The sequence below is a fragment of the Eleutherodactylus coqui genome, chromosome 11 (assembly GCF_035609145.1).
Source record: "Eleutherodactylus coqui strain aEleCoq1 chromosome 11, aEleCoq1.hap1, whole genome shotgun sequence".
NCBI classification, from domain to species: domain Eukaryota; kingdom Metazoa; phylum Chordata; class Amphibia; order Anura; family Eleutherodactylidae; genus Eleutherodactylus; species Eleutherodactylus coqui.
Window position 1 is genome coordinate 132,666,581 of NC_089847.1, and position 6,381 is coordinate 132,672,961.

Consider the following 6,381-nt stretch of genomic DNA (forward strand, 5'->3'; position numbering starts at 1 on the left):
ACACAGTGACTCCACCAGCAGAATAGTGAGTGCAGCTCTGGAGTATAATACAAGATGTAACTCAGGATCAGTACAGGATAAGTAATGTATGTACACAGTGACTCCACCAGCAGAATAGTGAGTGCAGCTCTGGAGTATAATACTGGATGTAACTCAGGAGCACTACAGGATAAGTAATGTATGTACACAGTGACTCCACCAGCAGAACAGTGAGTGCAGCTCTGGAGTATAATACAGGATGTAACCCAGGATCAGTACAGGATAAGTAATGTATGTACACAGTGACTCCACCAGCAGAATAGTGAGTGCAGCTCTGGAGTATAATACAGGATGTAACTCAGGAGCAGTACAGGATAAGTAATGTATATACACAGTGACTCCAGCAGCAGAATAGTGAGTGCAGCTCTGGAGTATAATACAGGATGGAACTCAGGAGCAGTACAGGATAAGTAATGTATGTACACCAGCAGAATAGTGAGTGCAGCTGTGGAGTCTATTACAAGATGTAACTTAGGATCACTACAGGATAAGTATAGCATGTACACAGTGACTCCGCCAGCAGAATAGTGAGTGCAGCTGTGGAGTATAATACAGGATGTAACTCAGGATCAGTACATAAGTAATGTATGTACACAGTGACTCCACCAGCAGAATAGTGAGTGCAGCTCTGGAGTATAATACAGGATGTAACTCAGGATCAGTACAGGATAAGTAATGTATGTACACAGTGACTCCACCAGCAGTAGAATAGTGAGTGCAGCTCTGGAGTATAATACAGGATGTAACTCAGCATCAGTACAGGATAAGTAATGTATGTACACAGTGACTCCTCCAGCAGAATAGTGAGTGCAGCTCTGGAGTATAATACAGGATAAGTAATGTATGTACACAGTGACTTCACCAGCAGAATAGTGAGTGCAGCTCTGGAGTATAATACAGGATGTAACTCAGGATCAGTACAGGACGAGTAATGTATGTACACACTGACTGCACCAGCAGAATAGTGAGTGCAGCTCTGGAGTATAATACAGGATGTAACTCAGGAGCAGTACAGGACGAGTAATGTATGTACAGAGTGACTTCACCAGCAGAATAGTGAGTTCAGCTCTTGAGTATAATACGGGATGTAACTCAGGAGCAGTACAGGATAAGTAATGTATGTACATACTGACTGCACCAGCAGAATAGTGAGTGCAGCTCTGGAGTATAATACAGGATGTAACTCAGGAGCAGTACAGGACGAGTAATGTATGTACAGAGTGACTTCACCAGCAGAATAGTGAGTTCAGCTCTTGAGTATAATACAGGATGTAACTCAGGAGCAGTATAGGATAAGTAATGTATGTACACCAGCAGAATAGTGAGTGCAGCTGTGGAGTCTATTACATGATGTAACTCAGGATCAGTACAGGATAAGTAAAGCATGTACACAGTGACTCCGCCAGCAGAATAGTGAGTGCAGCTCTGGAGTATGATATTGAATGGAATTTGGGATCAGTAAATCATTCCTAGTACACTGATGAGGCTGTGTTGCTTATTTAGCGAAACACTGTGGCACCTCCTGTCCTCATTAGGAAGCAATATGAATGTAGTTCCTAATTTGATCAAAAGCAGCTGCTTACTTATATGCCCCCTAGTGGTTGCAGCATGTATCTTGGACTTTTATAAGTCTGTTTTGCTTTAGTGGAAAGTTGGTGTCCCTGAGCTCTCAGTAATGGAGGTCCCCTAGAGTCCCCAATACTTTACTGCTCGTAACCCATTACAACTTCTAAACATTCCATATACCCGGCTGTAGTTCTCATCTGCCAAGTCATTAACTTCTCTTTGGCCATTGGCCTAGTTCTGGGAAAGCTGTGTGACAACCAAGATGGCTGTTATTTCCATGGTCCGGTGGTTGTCGCTCTGTTTTCTCCTGGGAGGACCTGTATATTATGGCGTCGGTGTCCTGGAATTGGTGGGGGTCGGCCCCCTTAGTGACGCTCGTAACAGTTCGTCACTCAGCTTTCCTGGACACTGATGAATAGGATGAACGCCGTGCCCGGATGGCGGCCGCCGGTATCTACTATGTCATTGATTGTCGTGTCACAGACTCAGCAGCTGCTCCCCCCAGGGGGCGCCGTGTGACCATCATACAAGCAATACCAGAGCCGCCGAGCTCTGCTATATATAAACATAGTGGCGGAGCCATCATCATGGACGCCAACAACCGCCAAGGACACTTAAGACTGACAGATTTTAGAATGTGGGATCAAAGCCAACAGCCCCGAGCGTCTACAAATCATGAGGCTTTAGTACAGCTCTTGTGGAACTACAACTCCCAGCACATCCTAACAGAGCCCAGTTTACAGCTACATACACTTTCTTCTGTACCAGACTTGTTCTGAAAGTACTTTCCATTCATTTGGGTCCCGACATCTCCGCACACTTGGCCCTCCGCTGAGCTACCGCTTCCGTAGACGTCTTTGTCGAAGCATTGCAAAACCTCCTCCGCCGCACAAATGACGTCATCATCCTTCTTGAAAGGCATCCCTCCAGCTCTGTTGGTTTAGATTTGTGAAGAGATGGCGCCAAATCAGAAGAGTAGCCCCGGCCAGTTTGCTCTTTTGGAAGGTAGTCGACCATGAACACGACCCTCAGAGTCCCAAAAACCTGTTGCCATGAGCTTCCCAGTTGACGGCACTGACTTGCCCGCCTTTGGTGGAGAGGATGAGGGGTTGCCATTGCATGGAGCGCTGTTTGGACTCCGGCTAGAAGTGGTGGACATAAACTCTGGTCAAGGGTTGTGAACGTCTGAAAAATGCGTCTGGATCAGCTCTGAGGAGCACAAGATTCTCCCTTGGTGTGATGCACCTCATCATCTTCTGGTCAACAGTCAGAAGTGTCAGAACCCAGCACACTGAGATCTCCACTATGCAAACCTACATTCTTTACACTGCAGGCACAGATAGAAGGCATGTTCCATCAGATGCCGGGTACTGAGGCAGTAACTCCACGGAGCAGCAGACTCATATACAGAGACTGAAAAGTGCTGGAGTCACTGTGTACATACATTACTTATCCTGTACTGATCCTGAGTGACATCCTGTATTATACTGCAGAGCTGCACTCACTATTCTGCTGGTGGAGTCACTGTGTACATACATTACTTATCCTGTACTGCTCCTGAGTTACATCCTGTATTATACCCCAGAGCTGCACTCACTATTCTGCTGGTGGAGTCACTGTGTACATACAGTACTTAAAGGGGTTGTCCCGCGCCGAAACGTTTTTTTTTTTTTCCAATAGTCCCCCCCGTTCGGCGCGAAACAAACCCGATGCAGGGGTTTAAAAAAAAACCAAACGGATAGTACTTGCCTGAATCCCCGCGCTCCGGTGACTTCTTACTTACCTTGTGAACATGGCCGCCGGGATCTTCACCCTCGGTGGACCGCAGGTCTTCTGTGCGTTCCATTACCGATTCCAGCCTCCTGATTGGCTGGAATCGGCACACGTGACGGGGCGGAGCTCTGGCACGAGCAGCCCCATTCAGAAGACAGGACTGCGCAAGCGCGTCTAATCGGGAGATTAGACGCTGAAAATTAGACGGCACCATGGAGACGAGGATGTCAGCAACGGAACAGGTAAGTGAATAACTTCTGTATGGCTCATATTTAATGCACGATGTATATTACAAAGTGCATTAATATGGCCATACAGAAGTGTATAGACCCACTTGCTTTCGCGGGACAACCCCTTTAAGCTGTATTATGCTTCAGAGCTGCAGTTTTTTTCCTGAAAATTAGAGATCAGACATCTCCCAGCATTCCCTGCTTGACTTATCTTCTGGGGCACGCCACTTATATAATGATATAGTTTCTAATGTTACAGTACAAACCAGTTCTGCCCCTTCTCTAGGCCGTGTCGTGTGAAAGAGAGAGGAAACAGGTGGTGGGGGAATCTCTTCACAAGCTTTATGATCCTCATCAGAATACGGATTGCTGCTCTGGAGTAATAAACAATATTTATATAGCGCAGTGTTTTACAAGTATAATGCTATGTGGCCACTTTCCAATTTAACAGGATTTGACCCCCATAGCGGACTTGCAGGATGCCCCTCCCACCCTTGTAAGAGACTGACACAGATGATGGGGGTAGTAGTGAGTGGGTTGCATTTTAATGACGATGTTATTATACCAGATCTGTAATGTTAAGCAGCTGAGCCCCCATCGATGGCCCCGCCCCTGCAGAGCCTCCGCATGCAAGACCATGCTACATCTGCAAAGATGTCACACACAGACCACCCTTGCCATGTGGCAGTCACCCCATTTAGTGCCACACCTTTATATGCTAATCGCACAGATCAGGATCCCAGTCACTGCTTTTCGAACATTTATCTTTAACCCCTTAGTGAGCAATTTTTTTTCCTACTCCCCCGAAAAACAAAAAAAACTTGTTACCCCTTCACTTATCCGGCGATACTGCATGAGGGTCTGTGTTTATTTTTGTGAGATGTCGTGTTTTTCAATGGCGCTATCTAATGTACTGAAAAACGTAAAAAAAGTGGAGAGACATGGAAAAAAAAATAATCATGCAATTCCATCATCTTTCACTGCGTCCGGGGTCTACGGCGCACAAACAATGACAGCGCGTTATTTTATAGGTCAGTACGATTACTACGACCCCCAACTTTTGCTGTACTACTTGCGATCCTTTGATCGCTTCTGCAGTATGATGTAATGCCATAGCATTACATCATACTGCAATCTGACAGGCAGTCCATCAAGCCACCCCGCGGGAACGGCTTAATAGGCATTCTGCCATGGAGTGTCTCAGAAGGCCCCTGGCTGCCATGACACCCGCATGGCTCCCTGTGATCACATTATTGCCGTTGTCAGAATTGACAGCAGCATTCCAATAGCACCGATCAGCTGATCGGCGCGGTTTGTGTCGGCTGCAAGAAAACAGCCGGCGCCCGCGCTGTACGAAGGGGGAGACCGCAATCCCTCAAGATCTGCCGTTCCATTTGCGTCACACGAGCACGTATATATTATATATAAATATAGGGTATTCGCCTTTATTAACCTGTACATGTCACACGCAGCAGTGCTGCCACCCAGATTAGTGGCCGATTAGTGTAGCGTTCATAATACACGCTCGTGCACAAACTCACCGCAGTCTATAGTTCGTATCTTCTGCGTATTGTGCGTACAGATACACCCATGTGACACCAACCTTGGCCCGGCAGATTTTGGTGCGGAATGCTGTGGCTTTGGCTGCATCGTGCCGCCTGCTCCATCCCGTGCGGACGGTCCTTTATGTTCCATTCACATTCAGAGCTGCATTTGCAATTCTGCTGATTCTAGGCCCGTGTTTATGATGGGCTGCCGTCTGTCTGGCCGCACTCTGCAGGAGGTGCAGCGCTCACATCAGGCATCATGCCAACATAGGAGTACAGATACATTAGGGGAACTCTGTGGAACAGGAACTAGCCGTGCTGTTAATGCAGCTCTGGCTGTGACTGGAGAAGTGATGAATACTTTAACATTCAGTGACCATATGCCATAATGCAGCCCGAGCCTTCTGTACTATTTTTTTTTAAGTTCCTTTATTCTGTAGCTACCATAGAAGCCATCTAGAGGGGGAGACAGACACTATCAGTTACTGTCACACAGGTATAATAGAGGAGATCACAGCTCAAAGCAAATACACCAAAGTGCTCGAAGAACTTGGGTGAATGCTGCAGCCCCCTTGTTCTAGTAAGAACAGGGGTCTCAGCAGCAGGACCCCCACTGATCAAAACGTGACATGTCTCAGACATAAGCAATTCCTCTTAAAAAAGGATTGTTGGCCCAAAATTAAAGTGGATTTGTTTAAAGATTTTGCATTATTTGTCTTCTGCAGCTTCTTCATATAAAGCTCCATAGAGCGGTCCGTGAAGCTGGACCGAGGGCCTAAAGGTACCTTTACCCAGGACGCCTGACAGACAACTCTGTTCTCACGCAGGAGCAATAGTCAGTGAACGGAGGTGAAGCGCCCCAGATCCCCTCTGACCGCCCGCCTCCATGCACTGTGAACAGGCAGCCATTCACAAGATGGTTGTTCATACTCTCAGATCTCGGTCACTTTGTCTTCAAATCAACTGAAAGGAACAAACCTGCAATTCATGAGATCTCATTCAGCATCTTGTCGGGTCTGGAGTTTAAATGGGTAAAACAAGCCCCCCCCCCCAACATTTGAGCAATTTTTATGCCCATGTTATCCCATGTAACTCCCCCCTTACCTTCCTCTGCGTTCTCCTCTCCTGCACCTTCTTACCAGCTAACCAATGACCACAGAAATAAGCTGATCAAAAAGCGCAGAAGAGAAGGACGCAGAGGAAACTAAACCTTCAGTCCAGCACAC